At 32.5% G+C, this 18,943-nt stretch overlaps 1 long non-coding RNA gene across 2 annotated transcripts in view; it reads left to right on the top strand.

Annotated features, from left to right (window-relative positions):
* Positions 1-14,032: 14,032 nt before the first annotated feature.
* Positions 14,033-18,943, top strand: part of LOC128558711 (uncharacterized) — a 32,765-nt gene continuing 27,854 nt past the window's right edge. For both annotated transcript variants that reach the window (XR_008371896.1, XR_008371895.1), the window contains exon 1: positions 14,033-14,107. This is a non-coding gene — a long non-coding RNA (uncharacterized LOC128558711). The remainder of the gene's footprint in view (positions 14,108-18,943) is intronic.

Here is an 18,943-nt window from a genome sequence, read left to right as displayed (position 1 = left end):
ATATCTGTATCCATATGTTTGAACAAAAATCGTTAAGACTTATAAATTATACTTTCCTGAAACACACTTTAGTTTATACTAATAATAATCTAAACTAAGTATCCATAGCTTAATAAAGCGCACTTGGTATAATATTTTTTTATACACTGTCTTTTTTCCAGTATATTTTGTGGCATATTTTAAAAACACAACTACAGTATGCAAATCCATGCAAAAATATGCAAAATGTTCCTATTTACAAACACTTCTACGCACTTATCAATTCAGGAATGGATGGGGCCAGGTCAGGATGGGACAAGACAAAATGGGGAGGAACGGAATAGACAGGTCAGAGATTCCCAACTCCACCAAAAAATAATATTCAGTAGGGTTACCAATCTGTTATGCTTTTCCTCACTTCAAAACACTACTAATTATGAATACAGTCTCTTCTTGTAAAACATTCTTCATTCTTTCCCCAGGGAATCATCCACAGCTTCAAACATTGTTGTCAGCAATTTCAGTAAAGATACTTAAAACAAAAAAAATGTATTCTTACGCTTATTCAAACAATTCTTTTTTCCATACTTCTCAAAAATACAGCAAGGGATCTGTCATATCAACAACTGTACATTGGGGGACCTTCATTTGCCCATACAAGTGTGTTCTGATTTAACAATCATTTGTCTTTAGGGTAATAGAGGGTTTCCATAATAATATATGAACAGCTCAAAAACCAAATGTTTTAACCTTTTCTATCAAAATATATATCTACTTATAAAGAAGTGTACTTACCACTTCTTATATAGTGTAAACCATAGTAAGTTGTCATGCACAATTACCCCTCAACATCCTTATTCTATTTATACACATATTTTCTCTTCCTTCATTTGGGGCATGCTCCAACTAAATATTTAATTCTAATACGCTATTGTTATATTTATTTGTCTATCTCGCACACGAAATTACCATCAGAAATGGGATGGTACGGGTCATGTTGGCTTAGGATAGCATTGAATGGGAAGGAAACTGGAAAAATAGACTGGACAATGGTCCCATCCCCTACAAAAGTATCATTTCAATATTAACAGTTTTATGGTCTTTCTTCACTCTAAACACTATTATAAACATCATATAATTTATACCATTATACAGGTAGGTATACTTTTACACTTATAAAAGCTGTGGACTATAGAAGTGTCAAAAAGTGTCAACTACATGAATATGGACATATTTTCACACAATAATTTATTTATTTATCTATTCTAGGGTCTTTTCTATTGCTTATAAATAAAACTATGTTCTACATTATATTTTCTTCAGGTTTGTTTATATTATATATTATTTGTATAGACAAAATATCAGGACAACCAATCAGTAATGTGATGGGGCAGGAGTTAGGATAGAATTTACGATTTCAATATTATTCCTTAGAATATACTGAATCCCGTAACAATATTTATAAACATCTCAAAAAAAAACTCATTTAAGTCAGTTGTCATTGGGCAGGTCTATTGACCTTTTATATCATATATACATTTTTACAAAGAAATGTAATTTTACCACTTCTAATCATGTTTAACATAGCCAAAATTTTATGTTCATGGGACATTATTAGACATATTTTACATGAACAATTATTTCATATGAATTCATTTTATACAATATCCCATATATTTTCCACATGAAAATTTATGTCATATTGTATTCATTTATAACAAAGCCATTACTCTGCTTATTTGTTCCATGCTCTACACAAGAAGTGGTTCAGATTCAATAATTATTCTATTTATGATAATAGACTGAATCTGTAACATATTATAAATGTTCCCAAAAAAAACTCATGTTTTCATACCCTTTTTCTATCATATACATAATATTTACTTACAAAGAAGTGTACTTTTATCAATTCTTATAAAGTGTTACTACTGTATTGTGACATTGCATGCATTAAGACATATTTTTCATACTAAAATTATTTCATAATAAATTATCTGTACACATCTCTCTACTTATTTGTGGCAATGCTCTTTATTAATATTTAATTCATATATGATATATATCAATTTGTACAGTCATATCTGGGAATTACAAATCAGGAATGGGACGGGCCCTGGGTCAAGATGAAATGGGGTATAGTTCAGTTCCTTCCCATTCAGTCCTTTCTGATGGGAAGGAATGGGACCTCTTCCATCAGTCCTAATGATCCTACACTGATGGGAGGAACTGGACTACAAAGGACCACTGATTCACACCACAAAAGTATCAATTCCAATGATTAAAATTTAAATGTTCTTTTCTTCACTTTAAATACTACAATGAACACAGTACTTTTTCACAGACATCTTCATTACTTTTCTGGGGGAAAATCCGTGTACTGGCTTCTTTGGTTGCCCTTGACACTTGACACCATTTTCTCCTTCAACTTGCAGGCTCAAAACTGAAGAAAAATTGGACTGGTTATAAGTACTGGTAAATAAGCAAATTGGCAATAAGAAATATAAATTACTCTGTAATTCTGCATATATGTACCTAGTTAGAATAAATATTACCTTTTTCAAACAATTCTTTTTCCAGGACTTTTCAAAATATCGTTGGCGGCGTAACTTTTGAAAAACTGTACAAGTGTGGTTTCCAGATTGAATAACTATTCCACTATTAGATAATAAACTATTTATAAAATATTAGAATTGTTCTCGAAAAACTCATGTTTTCAAACCTTTTCTATCATTATACATATATCTACTTATAAAGAAGTGTTACTATTAAACACTTTATATATGTGTGACTATATAAAGAGTTCAATTGGATGAATAAGACCATGATTTCACACTTTCATATTTCATATTAAAGTGATTTATACACCATCTTTTCGCTGCTTATTTTTTGGCCATGTCCACATTCATATTTAATTTCAAAGTATGCTATATTTAGTTTATTTATTACAATTCTTATCATTCTGGGTAACCAATCAGAAATGGGATGGGCAGGCGTCAAGTTGGAATTGGATAGGATGAATCGGAAAATAAATGGTTAAATAGACAGACAGAGATTCCACCACAAAAGTATCAATTCAAATAATTACATTTTTTATTATGTCAATTTATAACATTTATATTTTCTTTCTTGCTTCTTATTTTAAACCTTTCTAATGCACTTTAATACTCCTTTTCTGCTTCATAATTTTTAAATGTTCATCAATCACCAACTATACATTATGGAACGGGACTTAAAAGTCTGTTTCAGTGGCAAGTCTATTGACCTTTTCTTTCATTTACATTTTTACAATGATAATGTATACTTTTTACACTTTCTAATTCGTTTTAACTATAGCAAAATTTAATGTTCATGGGCATTAATAAGACATATTTTCACATTGAACATTATTTCATATGAATTCATTTATACAAATCATTTTACTTGCTTATTTTGTTCCCATGCTCTACACAAGAGTGGTTCCAGATTCAATAATTATTCATTTAAGATAATAGGACCACTGAATCTGTAACAATATTATAAATGTCTCCCAAATAACTTCATGTTTTCAACTTTTTCTTCATATACATAATATTTACTTACAAAAGAAGTGTACTTTTAATCAATTTCTTTTATAAAAGGTGTTACTACTGTATGTGCCAATATTGCATGCATAAGACATATTTTCAAACTAAAATATTTATAATAAATTATCTGTAAACATCTCTTACTTATTTTGTGGTCATGCTGTATATTTAAATATTTTGTACAGTCCATTCTGGATTACAAATCAGGAATGGGAGGGCTGAGGGCCAGATGAATGGGTAGTTCAGTTCCTTCCCATCCAGTCCTAACTGATGGAGGAATCTGGACTCTTCAACAGTCCTATACTGTGGGAAGGAACTGGACTACAAAGACACAGATTCCACCCCACAAAAAAAGTAGACAATTCAATGATTTAAAATTTTTATGTTCTTTCTTCACTTTAAATATACAAATGAACACAGTCATTTTTCTCAGGGCATTCTTCATACTTTTCTGGGGGAAAAATCCAGTACTGCTTCTTTTGGCTTACCCCTGGACACTTGACCACCATTTCCTCTTCAACTTGCAAGCTCATAACTGAAGGGAAAAATGGACTGGTTAATAAGTACTGTAAATAAAGCATGGCAACAAGGAAATTAAAATTAATCTGTAATTCTGCATATATGACCAAGTAGAATAACATATTACCTTTCAAAACAATTCTTTTTTCCAGACTTTTCAAAATATCGTTGGAGCGTAACTTCTGAAAAACTGAGCACAAGTGTGGTTCCAGATTGAATAACTATTCACTTTTAGATTATTAAACTATTTATAATATATTAAGAATGTCTAGAAAAAATTCATGGTTTCATACTTTTCTATCATTTTCATATATCTAATTATAAAAGTAAGTGCTTACTATTCTCACACTTATTTATAATGTGTGATATAGAAAGTGTCCAATGGATGGGGAATAAGGACATGATTTCACACTAACATATTTCATATTAAATTGATTTATATATTTTTTACAAATCTTTCGCTGTTATTTTTTGGCCATGTTCCATATTTTAATATTTTAATTCAAGTATGCTTATTATGTATTATTTATACAATCATATCATTCTCGATCACAATCAGGAAAATGGGATGGGCAGGGTCAAGTTGGGGAATGGGAAACGGGATGATAATCAGGTATAAAGGGTATAGACAGGACAGAGATTCACCCACAAAAAGTATCAATTCAAATAATTAACAATTTTTAATTATGTCACTTTTTATAACATTTATATTATCTTTCCTTGCTTCATATTAAATCCTTTCTATTGCTACTTAATACTCCTTTCTGCTTCATAATTAAAGTCAATTTAAATCATGACATATTCATAAGAACGGGACCATTAAAGTCAGTTGTCATTGGCAGCAGTATATTGACTTTCTATACTATATATACATTTATTACAAAGAAATGTACTTTTACCACTTCTAATCAAGTTTACTATAGCAAAAATTTAATGTTCATTGCATTAATAAGAAATATTTTCAATGAAACAATTATTTTCATTTGAATTCATTTATACAAATCCATATATTTTTCACATTGAACAAATATTCATATTGAATCATTTATAGACAAAATCATACTCTGCTTATTTTATTACTACATCTCTACACAAGAGTGGTTCAGATTCAAAAATTATTCATTAAGATAATAGACTGAAATCTGTAACAATATTATAATGTCTCCAAAAACTCTGTTACTAAAATTACTTGTTTTAACATATATTACTTCAAGAAGTGTACTTTATAATTCTTATAAAGTGTTGTGTGTGTGTGTTGTGTTCAGGTTTTAACGTCTTTTTCAACAGTTTTTTCAGGTCATATAATACAAACGACGGTTGTCTGACTTGTGACAATCTGCATGCTTAAGGACATATTTTCATACTAAATATTTCATAATTAAATTCATTGTACACATCTCTCTACTTCTTTTGTGGCCCTGCTCTATATAAATATTTAATTCAATTATGATATATATAATTTTGTCAGTCATATCTGGTTACAAAAAATCAGGAATGGGATGGGACTGGGTCAAGATGAATTGGGGTAGTTCAGTTCCTTCCATCCAGGTCCTACTGATGGAAGGAACTGGACTACAAAGGAACAGATTCCCACCCCAACAAAAAGTATCAATTCCAATGATTAAATTTTTATGTGTCTTTTTCACTTTAAATACTACAAAGAACACAGTCATTTTTTCACAGATATTCTTCCTACTTTTCTGGGGGGAGGAAATCCAGTACAGTTCTTTTGGCTTGCCTTGACACTTGACACATTTTCTCTTCAACTTGCAGCTCGAAACTGAAGAGAAAAAAAATTGGTCGTATAAGTACTGTATACTAGCATGGCAAACAGAAATATTAAATTACCTCCTGTAAATTCTGCATATAGTACTAAGTAGAATAACATTTTTTACTTTCAAACAATTCTTTTTCCAAGACTTTCAAAATATTGTTGGTGCGTACCTACTGTACAAGTGTGGTTCCAGATTGAATAACTATTCCACTTTAGATATAAAACTATTCATAATAATATTAAGAATGTCTCGAATAAAAATTCATGTTTCAACCTTTTCTATCATTATACATTTATCTTACCTTATAAAGGTAGTGTTAAGTTAACACTTTATATAATGTTGTGACTATAGAAAGTGTCACAAATGGATGATTAAGACTGGATTTCACATAACATATTTCATATTTTAAATGATTATACAATCTTTTCGCGACCTTATTTTTTTGGGCCATTGTTCCACATTAATTTTTTATTCAAGTATGCTATATTATGTATTATTTAATACAATTCATATCAGGGTGGTAACCAATCAGAAATGGGAGCATGGGCCAGGGTTCATGTTGGAATTGGATTAGGGATGAATAGAACTTAATGGTATAGACAGGACAAGAGATGCACACACCAAAGTATTCAATTTCAAATAATTTACATTTTTAAATTATTATGTCACTGTTATAACATTATATTATCTTTCTTGCTTCATATTAAAATCCTTTTCTATTGCACTTTAATTTTCCTTTTCTGCCCTCATAATAATGTCATTCAATGCTGACTATACATATGAACGGGAAATAATGTCAGTTGTCATTGGCAGTCTATTGGAACCCTTTTCTATATATATATACATTTTTTACAAAGAAATTTACCTTTTACCCTTTAATCAAGGTTTTAAACTATAGCAAATGTTCATTGCATTATAAGTACATATTTTCCAGATGAACAATTATTTGATATTGAATCATTTATACAATCCATTTCTCTGCTTATTTTGTTCAATACTCTTACAAGAGTTGGTTTCCAGATTCAATAATTATTGCTTTTTTTGTACTTCTTTTTAGGCATAGTGTAATGTTGAGTTCTGCTCAACCAGGGCTAACACCTATTATCGAGGGCATGGGAACGTAGCATGGCATTTCCACTCACAGTCCTATGAACCAGCTCAAATCCAACCTAGCCTTGCAACATTTTGTTTTTATCCTGTTGAAGCGACCTTGTGAAGTTTTCCACTTTTGGTTCTATTCATATAAGATAATAGACTGAATCTCCATGAAACATATTACAAAACATTTCAAAAACTCATGGTTTTTCAAAACCTTTTCTATCATACACATTATTTACTTACAAATGATGAGATGGGGCCTGGGTCGGATAGAAATTTACGATTTCAATAATTATTCTTATAATTTACTGAATCCGTAACAATATTATAAAAACATCTCCTAAAAAACTCATGTTTTTCAACCTTTTTTTCTATCATTACAATAAATTACTTACAAAGAAAAGTGTATTTTTATCAATTTTTTATAAGTTGGTTACTACTGTATGTGTCAATTCCATGCATAAGGACATATTTCAAAACTAAATATTTCATATTAAATTCATCTATATACATAGTCTCTGCTTATTTTGTGCATGCTCTATATTAATATATTTTAATTTAAATCATATATATATTATTTGTACATTTCATACTGGATTATAAATCAGGAACTGGGATGGCCGGGTCAAGATGAAATGAGGTTTAGGAAACTGATTGGAAGGAACTGGACTACATAAGGACACAGATCCACCCCACAAAAAAAGTATCAATTCCAATGATTAAAATTTTGATGTTCTTTCTTCACTTTAAATACTAAAAATTCGTGCACTGTCACTTTTTCACAAACATTCTTCCATACTTTTCCGGGGGAAAAATCCGTATGCTCTTTGGCTTGCCCTCGACATTGACACATTTTCCTGCACGCTTCAACTTGCAGCTCCAAACTGAAAGAAAAATGAACTTGCGTATATAGTACGTAATAAGCATGCTCACAACACAGATAAAATTTCTCAGTAATTCTGAATATATGTATCAAGTAGAATATACTTATTACCTTTCAAACAATTTTTTTTCCAGACTTTTCAATATCATTGGAGTGTAAACTCTGAAAAACTGTATTCCCATAATTAATATTATGAACGTCTCGAAAAAATCATGTTTTTTCTATCATTTAATTCATCTACTGTATATCAGAAGTGTACTTACACTACTCATATAATGTGTGAATATAGAAAGTGTCAATGGCAATGAATTACGTTTATATTTTCACACTAACATATTTCATATTAAATCTTTTCTCTGTTTATTTTGTGTGCCAATGTCTGACATTTATATTTTTAAATTCAAATATGTTATATTATATATTAAATTTGTACCAATCATTTATGGAGGGGTTACAATCAGGAATGGGGATGGGGCCTGGTTCAGGACGAAATAAGATAGGATGAATGGGACGAAAATGCGTTTTACACATGGACTGATATTCCACCCCACAAAAGTATCAATTCTATGATTAACATTTTGTATATTATTTTTCACTTCTACCACTAAACATGGGAATACAATCAGCTTTATGGGTCACATTAACACTCGAATATCCTCTCTTCTATTCTGAGGAAAATCCAGTCCATCCACTGCACTTAAATAAAATTCAAGTCAGATAGCACTTTGATGTTTCTTCCCTTGCTCCATTAATAATAATGAAATTAATTGCACTTTTATGATTCCTTCGCATGTTTTTATTATCTTCCTGATAAAATGCAGTCAATAAGAATTTGATGTTGTTTATTCGATCCTGTCCTGAAAAAAGTTTTAATCATAACACTTTGATAATCCCTTCTTGCTTTATGTTAAATTCCAGTTATTGCACTTTGTTGATATTTTTACTGCCTTCATATAAGTCAAATCGATCGCTGACTGACATAGTAACGGACCATAAAGGTCAGTTGTCATTCAGGCAAGTTCTGTTGGATATGGAAGAAATGCAAATCCTCACAATTCCCTGATTCCTCTCTCAAAACAGAGGAAAACCATTATCTTAACAACATTGCCGGCACAATGTTGCAGACCAGTTAGTCGCTCCAAAAAACGCCAATCTAGCGGACATATAGACCACGGATTTGTCCTCGGAGGCAACGTTTAGCATGTCTCAATCAATAGTAAAGGAATTCTGTTCAGGCTTTGACCTGTTGGCATAAGCAACTCTGCCAAATAAAACACTAAAGCCAAATCTTCTTGCAAAGTAGTCTCCAGTCCATTGGACTTTGGTGTATATTTTCCATTCTTCATAATAAAATTTCCATTCACTGTACTTGGTGTCAGCCTTTTGTGTTCCTTAATTATTCCGTCCCTCTGCACTTTGATGTCTTTTCTTTGCTTTCATAATAAATTCCAGTTCACTGCCTTATATTGCTTCTTTCTTACAAGATCGGATATAATTATTTAAGTTCGATGGTCTTCTTTGCTGTCTTAAACTTTTTTTCTTTCTTCACTTTAAAACACTGCAAATGAACAACACAGTCACTTTTTTTACAGACTTTCTTTCATACTTTCCAAGGAAAATCCAGGACGGCATCCTTTGGGCTTGCCCTTGACCTGACACCATTTTCTTGCTTCACTTGCAGCTCAAATGAATGAAAATGAACTGATATATGTACTGTAAATAAGCATGGCTCAAGAAATATAAATTTACTCCTGTAATTGCATAAAATGTTAAGAAAGAGAAAAACATAATTACCTTTAAAAAATATTCTTTTCAAAATATCGCGAGAGTGTAACTTCCTAAAAAAACTGTACAAGCTTTGGTTCCAGATTTTAATAATTAAATTCCCACTTCCATAATAGACCTGTACCATAATAATTTATTATGAATGTCTCGAAAAATTCAAGTTTTCGACTTTTCTATCATATACATACTTTTTCCTTATAAAAAAGTGTACTTTTCCCACTTCATTAGTCTGAATATAGAAAGTGTCAATTGCATGAATAAGACATGATTTTATATCAACATATTTCATATTAAAATTTATTATACACATCTTTTCTCTGTTTATTTGTGGCCTGTTCTACATTTATATTTTAATTTTAAATATGCTATATTATTTATTATATGAAATAACGGGGAACCCAAACGGGGTGGGTGGGCCTGGTGGAGTAAGGGTAGGTGGGGAAAATGGTTTTTACAGGGAAAATTCCACCCCACAAAAAGTATAATCCAATGTTAAATTTTTTGTTATTTTTTCACTTTAAAACGTAAAATGAACACAGTCATTTTTCCAACATTCTTTTATTTTCCGGAAAAACCAGGACTGCATTTTGGGGGACACTTGACACCATTTTTGCTTTACCCTTTCAGCCCAAACTGAATGAAAAATGAACTGGTATAATACTGTAAAAGCTGGCCAAAAAATATAAAATTCCCCTATTTGCATATTTAAGAAAAAAAAACATAATTACCCTTTAAAAATAAATTTTTTTCAAAATTCGCGAGAGTTCTTCCCAGAAAAAAACTGTACAAGCGGGTTCCTTTAAAATTATTCCCTTCACATAATTTTGACTGTATCCTTTTTTATTATATGTTCGAAAAATTCAGGTTTTTACCTTTTCTATCCCCAATTTCTTTTTTCGTTTCTTTTTTTGTGTTGTGTTACGCTAACAACCTCATTAAATTTTGGTGCCGTGACCAGGATGTCGAATTTCAAGATGGGTTGTTGCGACTTTACCAAGCGAATTTACTACTCCCAACGACGGCACGCTGCCAAGACGAATGAAGAGAAACTGTAAGTTACCACCCTTACCTATTTTCTTGTATAATTTTGCAAGCTAGTCTTTTTTTTTATTAAATTTTGGTTTCTATTTTTGAACAAAATTTAAAGGTAAATTTATTTTGACCCAATTGTTAGACATGAAAAAAAATTCAAATTTATAAAATAAATTAAAACCTAACTCATAAATACAAAATTCTTAAAAAAAAGAGTAATAAATAGAAAAAACAACGTAAACAATAAGAAACAATGCATGGAGGAAAATACCAGGACACTGAATTAAGAAATGCAAATGTGAAAATATTTGTTTTTCGAAATTTTACTTGTTATTATGTTTTATTTTACTTGTTCCATATGAAATTTGTATTCCCTTATGGCCACATTTAAACAGTTTTGAGCTTTCCCCGCATTGACAAATTGTTTAAATGAAGGAAGATGGATTGTCCTATGAAACTTTTTGTTATAGTCATAGATAGCGCCAAATGAGTTGTAAATTAGTTTCTGTTGAGGTTATGGGTAATATTTCATCACGAATATATGTGAAAATAAAGGAACGGCTGAAAACTAGTTAAATACGTGGAATTCGTGTTTAAGATGTTTTATGCATGAAAATGCGTTGCGGGGTTTTAAATTTCATTGCTGAATAAAAATTTGTACATGGTTATTTCTAACCATATGGTACTTCAGGTCTCAGTAAATTAAAAGGTTGGTCTGGTCGTTGCGCGGAAATATTTTGAAGCCTGATATGGCAAAAGGGAATATATTTTTTACGTAAAAAATGATTTGATATTGTCGCTGGAACATATGGATTCCATTAAGGTTAAATTTATATTTTATTGTGAGATACTAAGAGTTACTTTTATTGTCTTTGTGAGACTGGAAGTTGTTACCCCGTTGTTTTGTAAGATGTATACTATTATAAAAGGGCACGATACTGTCTTCCGAAATCTTAAATCGGAGTCATTACTATCATAGGTGAAATCGATGCATATATTGCATTATGAGTACATGTGTGTACCAGAAAATTTTAAGCGCAATAGCTTTTTGTTTTATGAGACCTGATGTAGTATTTTTGTCAAAGAGTTGCAAAAACAGTCGAATGTGCTGTTACTTTTAGGTTACCTTCATGGTTTTAAGCAGGGAATTTTGCCGGAAAAATTTTTTTTTTTTTCTCGCGACGACATAATATTTTTTGTTGAATCATCTAGAAAGGTTACATTGTGTAAAAATAAGCATGGAAGAAATATTAAACAGTTATTCTGTTTATATATTGGTGTTGGTTTGTATGTATGTCTGTTTGTATTTGGGAAAAGACTAAATGCTTTATTTTGTTTGAATTTTTATAGCTTTCTTATACATTTTTAAAAAGTATATTTTTAAAGTTGAGAACATGTTTGCTTTTTGTTTGAAACTATTTTGGCTGATATCTTTATTTTTCGAATAATGTAAAACGTAAAGGACATTGCTGCAAACAAAGTACAAAGAAGTAAAGGTTTTCGGTAACAAAAACGGTTTATTCGAAGTACAGATACCACTTATGAAAAGAAAGTAGCGAACGAACTGCCTTGAATAAAATACGAACTGTCCGAAATAAAATACCAACAAACTGTCAATTACATGGGAAAAAGTGTATTTCCCAAATCAACATTAAAGTCTTGTCGTATTGTGAATGTCATTATGTAATAGCCAAAGGGAAACTAATTATACCTAACGGTTACATATGAGAAGTAAACCCGTCAAAGCAAAATGATGACATTTGCATTGTGTATTATGACAATGTGTAAACTGCAGACTTGATTTTATCTGTCATAAACTGTCATTTATGACAAATGGGAACAATGAATAACAAAGTATTTTCGGAGGTCATCGGAATATTGGACATGACTTTAATACAACAGTAATATTATAACTTGGAGAACTCTAGAAAATGCATCTGAAATATTGAACATTACGTTAATGAAACAATAATATTATAACTTGGAGAGCTCTAGATAATTTCAGAAGTTAGCAAATGAAATTAGATGGAATGAACATCATAAACTTGGATAGTCCCAGTACAACGTTACGGCCTATGACGGGAGATTTTTAGCTACTGAGGACTGATGGTAATGCGTTACGCTGTATAAGAATGTCGGAACCAAGGACAAATGTGTAGAAAGATGGCGAAACCAAGCGACAATGGCGAAAGTGGACTGCAAGCTGGGAAGCCTGTGGAGTTTGGCGAAGAAAATGGTCCAGCTGGAGAATTGCAGAACACTTGAAAAACAACTTATTATTTTTTCTTTCTTTCTACTTATCAGTACATAATCCATATATTTTGGTCATTACATATCGATTTTACAATTTATTTAAGACCTGTAGTCAAATATCAAAATATTTCGAAAGTAAGATAAATATGCTGAATAAAATCTTTGTATAAATAAGTGAAATTTAAATATGATAAATTTCTATACACGCGACAATAATAACAAGCAATTTAGCAATGTTACTAAACGACTTTTTATCTTTTTCCTAACTCTTATATAGCATATATTCTAAAAGATGCTCACCTGTGTTTTGCTTTATTTTACAGATATTGGTTTTGTGAAATATGGATGTAACACGGGTTAAAGAAAAAGTCTTGGAGGAAGAAAGGAGAAGTGCCACTACAAAGGCCGATATAAAATGAAAAAATAAAAAGACTTTCTATGAAATGTGAAAATTGTTTAGTTCTAAATACTATTCTCCTTTGTTCTTGTTTACATTAATTGCATAAATGACTTAAGATTTTTTCTTTAACACTGTTCTTTAATATCATTCCTTCAGATAGTATTCTAATGTTTTTGATTACATAAAATAGTATTCTACATGTCATATTGTAAGGCGAGAGATAGTACTTCAAGTCTGAAAAATTTAAATTTGCAATTCAAATTTTTTCTTTCGGTGGGTAACGAGTGTAAAATAATCAGTTGGGTTAGACAGTACACCAGCTACACACCTGTCAAGTTGTTATATGATGCATGTTTGTAATTGTTTATTATATCAAACCCACACGTTTTATACGTCAAATTGTCAGACAGTACATATATATGATGTTAGAGAATGCTATATATTTGGCTGTTTTTAGATATCTCGGGGAGAAGAAGTCAGAAGGGCTTAGAAGTCCGGCTGGACTTAGACCTAGGAATGGGTCTCGCGGATATTAAGTTAGGCTTTAGATATGACATTTGTTAAGGCTTAAGAAGTTACGAAATAAATTATGAAAGTATGTACGAAATATTCCATTGTGCAAATAAACATCAAAAACGTTCAGACTCGTTTCGTGTTGTGTTGTGTTACGCTACAATGCCCTACTTACTTTTTAGTCGCGTGAAAGTTATTTAGTCGCGTGAAAGTTATTTCCCCTTTATGTTGTTACGCCATTATTGTTGTTGTTGAAATCTTGACCGCCAGAAATGACGATCCCCAACCAGTTCTGCTGGGTAACTTGGTAAATCCAGATATAAACCTCCACCACAGAATAGAATATATACACTAAAGCACTGTACATTAAAAACTGAGCTCAGTCACTAAAAATCATAAAAGCTGTCTTTACTTGTATAGAAGATCACACATTAATAGCAAGTGACCATGCAGGAGGGCTCTACCTCAGATTTCTGAATAGGCGATATCTCATAACATCTAGGTTATAAATTAACCTCCTAACATTGAACTCTATCTCATTACCACAGCTGTCTATTTGCAAATAACTTGGCAATACACACGAAAAGTCTATAATCAGTTTCACAAGATCTGATGGGCTTTCAATACAGCACAAATCATTTTCTCTCAATATGTTGTAAATATTGTGTATAATTGGATCACGAACTGAGTGCAGATTGATACAACGTAATAAAAAATGTTCCAATGTCTCATCTTCTTGACCACACAATGGGCACAAAGGACTTTAAAAGTTGCTAAGAAAGTCGGATTTTTGTTTTTCATTAAACATTGGATGAAAAAAAAAAACTTACCAGTTTATTTGAATTTTTTGATAACATCAATTTGTTACGAGTACACAGTATATAAACGAATTGAACCCCAACCGGATCTTGCGAGCGGATTTCAGTGTCAGCCATTTTGCGTCGAGGCAATTGAGTTAAAGATTCGTGTTCATGAGGATACTGTTGAATGGTGCGTAAGTCAATCTGTATATATATTGTAGCCAACAAACTTTATTGTTGACCTATGATACGCAACATTATCATTTTAAGCATTAAGACAATAAAATTATGAAACTCGCCGCAGGCTAGAACAAGATCAGCACTACACACGAAAGAAAATTGGGTTTTATCAAGTTTAGATTGGTTGAAAACTGAGTTTTGAGTTTGTACCGCTGCAATTATTTAATAACAAAAGGAATTGTGGTTTTTTGTAATATGAATGAACGATTTTGAACATAAAAACAAGATTTAAAGCCAGGGTGTAAAATAGGCCTACTGTACGTTTCTTGCCGGTGATTCTGAACCTCGCTTGTGAGTTTACGCGATCTATCTGTACCATGTCTTGGGAGTATTTTCAAAGATTCTGTTCGTTTCTTGGGAGAAGACATTTATGATTTAAAACATTTTTGTTTATTTTTAGGCAAAATGGAAGAATTCAGCTGCATAAACTGCAAGTTATTGACAACTTTAGCGATATCGTTTTTCACAATCTGGAAACCCATGAACAGAACAATTTAAAGATCAAAATTTCAAAATTCGACTCAAAAAGAAAGGATATTATTTCATACTCAAAAGACTTCAAAATTATTCCAAAAGATTTAAAACACTCAAAAAGGACTTTAATTCCAAATGATGACACAAAAACAGTGAGAGTTTCAAGGCTAGAAGACGTTTTAGCTATTAAAAAAGCTCCAAAATCAAAAACACTAGCGGATAATTCTATGGGACTGAAAGGTCCATTGACTTCGTAGATAAGTGTTAAGTTGCATGGGCAGTGTTTCATATTCATTACTGCCCAATAATTCCCATGAATAAACTCAATAAAACCGAGTCTGCTATTTTCTGTATATTGTTTGATGTCTTTGCTTTCGAAAGATCTACATTTATTTGGAATTCAGCCTGTAGTAGTACTGGACACTTGCATCAAACCTTGAGCCAATACTTTTTTGTCAAACAAGAGGATATATTTCGGTAAAATTGCTTGACAGAGTTATGGACCGTGATGGAATGGAAATTTCCATTGACCTTGAAGACATATATGGGAATTTTTAAGCAAGTTTAATACTTGAACCTGCAAGCAAACCTCGGATGAATAGTTTATAACTGCAAAAAGGGGGTAATCCAGTAAATATGCCTGACACAGTTATGTGTCTTGATGGCATGACACTGCCCTCCGACCGTTTCATTGAATTACCTTCAGCAGTACTGAAGACATGAAGTGGCACGCAAAACTTGAACCAGCATTACTATGTAGAAAGGGGATCAGTCAGTCAAATGCTGGCAAGAGTTATGGACCTTGATGGCAAGATACTGTTGACCCCGAAGACATGTGCAAAGTTTCAACCAAATACCTTCAGTTTTCTTGAAGATATAAAGTTTCATGCAAAGCATTCAGCAAAGCATTACGCCAACGTCAACACCAACGACGATGCATGAACACATGCAGAATAGCTCAGACTATTCGTTGAATCGTCCAGCTAAAATACAAAAGAACAATGGTTGCAAATGCAGAGGAGACATATAACTAGTAGTTATTGTACCCCCCGACAACAAAGTTGTAAGGGGGGGGGTATACTGGTTTCAGGTTGTCTGTCCGTCTGTCTGTCTGTCTGTCTGTCCGTCTGTCCGTAGACGCAATCTTGTGCGCACCATCTCTCCTTATCCCCTTGACAGAATTTAATGAAACTTCACACAAGTGATCAGTACCAACAGTAGTTGTGCATGGGGCATGTTAGGTTCTTTTAGAAAAAAAAATTGCAGAGTTATGGGACTTTGTTTTTTTGTTACTATACTATATACATAGACACAATCTTGTGCGCACCATCTCTCCTCATCCCCTTGACACAATTTAATGAAACTTCACACAAGTGATCAGTACCAACAGTAGTTGTGCATGGGGCATGTTAGGTTCTTTTAGAAAAAAAAATTTGCAGAGTTATGGGACTTTGTTTTTTTTGTTACTATACTATATACATAGACACAATCTTGTGCGCACCATCTCTCCTCATCCCCTTGACACAATTTAATGAAACTTCACACAAGTGATCAGTACCAACAGTAATTGTGCATGGGGCATGTTAGGTTCTTTTAGAAAAAAAATTTGCAGAGTTATGGGACTTTGTTTTTTTGTTACTATACTATGTACATAGACACAATCTTGTGCGCACCATCTCTCCTCATCCCCTTAACACAATTTAATGAAACTTCACACAAGTGATCAGTAACAACAGTAGTTGTGCATGGGGCATGTTAGGTTCTTTCAGAAATTTTTTTTGCAGAGTTATGGGACTTTGTTTTTTTGTTACTATACTATATACATAGACACACTCTTGTGCGCACCATCTCTCCTCATCCCCTAGACACAATTTAATGAAACTTCACACAAGTGATCAGTAACAACAGTAGTTGTGCATGGGGCATGTAAGGTTCTTTCAGCGACAAAAATTGCAGAGTTATGGGACTTTGTTTCTTGTTAACATACTATGTACATACAGTCTGCATATGCAATCTTGTGCATGCCTAATCTACCAAACCCTTGCACACAATTTAATGAAACTTCACACAAGTGATCAGTACCAACCCTAGTTGTGCATGGTGCATGTTACATTCTTTTAGATAAATATTCTGCATAGTAATGGGACTTTGTTTTTTGTTACTATACTGTATACATACAGTCTATATACATACAGTCCACATAATTATGCAATCTTGTGTGCGTCAAATTGCAATGTACTGTGTCAGTGCATGCGGGGGGTACATTCATCACCTTTAGTGATAGCTCTAGTTATCATATCAAGATATAATTTCTCTTTCCATAATCAATTACCAGCTTCATGTAAATATTTTCGTTTCCAGGTATGGAAGCGTTTAAGCAATAACCAGTCATTCTATGTGCAGCTAAATGCTAAACATTACTTATAGTACATATAGTACCAGAAAACAACTTCAGATGCGCCATATAACTGTTTGTGGACACAGTAACTTCACATTCTGTACGATAAAAGACAAAAAGTGGATATAAAGGCAATGGAAATCCCCCTACGTGACTCGCAAGATATCGTTCAGTGAACTCAAAAGTGAGGTACAGATCATTAGATTGATATTTGCAAGACAGGTTCAGTATTCAAACAGTTGCCTTGTTTACTTTCCATAATTTTCTACATAACAAACATGTCCTGGTAGGTATATGTCGCCAGTTTAGTGAAGGAAATACATTTATACAACACCTCAAACAAGAGTATTGGCATAGATAAACGATTTTATGCATAAAATTCCTTGTGTAATCGGCGAGTGTTGAAATAAACAAAACATGTGGAGAAGAGTACAGCGTTTTATCGGCAATTATAGGACAAAAACTGGTAAAGAATGTATTTATCCGGAAAGATAAAGTATTTCTTGATATGATACAATCGTTTACATACCGCCTTAGCATTATTGCAATCTGAAATCTGCTCGCAAGATCCGGTTGGGGTTCAGTTCGTTTATATACTGTGGAGTAGAGCGGGGTCATTTCCAAAGAGTTATATAAAAATGATTTTATACTTAGCATTTCTGACTGGCGTGTCTGACTTACTGGTTTCGAAGTAGATCTATACATAGAGCTCTGAATTCGGCTACCCGTATCGGGCCTCAGTCAGACGGCAGCATGTCAATATGTGCGATCAGCTGTTTAGACGGCATAGAGGCTATGACTAGTACATGACGTCATAAATTTTGTCAGCGACATCAAAACACTGGTCAGGTAAATGTCCCACTTTTGTCGTTCAAAGAAAAGGAATACAGGCTGGCTCGGACCATGGTTGATTCGGACCAAGTTTACTTGGCTTATTCGGCCCAAATTGTTTTAAGTTTTCCTGACACTATTAATGTCATGAGTAAAAATAAAGTTTATGAGTATTAAGTTTAATGTCTGATCACACTGGCCATAGCTTTATCAGATCAAGTGGTTCCAACATTGTTTGAGCGGTGAATTTTACGCCGATCAGATGGAGAAATATGGCCGATTGTTTTTGCCCTGTCCGTCCATCCGTCCGTATGTCACACTTCATTTCCGAGCAATAACTGGAGAACCATTTGACCTAGAACCTTCAAACTTCATAGGGTTGTAGGGCTGCTGGAGTAGA

The sequence above is a fragment of the Mercenaria mercenaria genome, chromosome 7, assembly GCF_021730395.1.
Source record: "Mercenaria mercenaria strain notata chromosome 7, MADL_Memer_1, whole genome shotgun sequence".
NCBI classification, from domain to species: Eukaryota; Metazoa; Mollusca; class Bivalvia; order Venerida; family Veneridae; genus Mercenaria; species Mercenaria mercenaria.
This window is presented reverse-complemented; position numbering and strand designations above follow the sequence as displayed.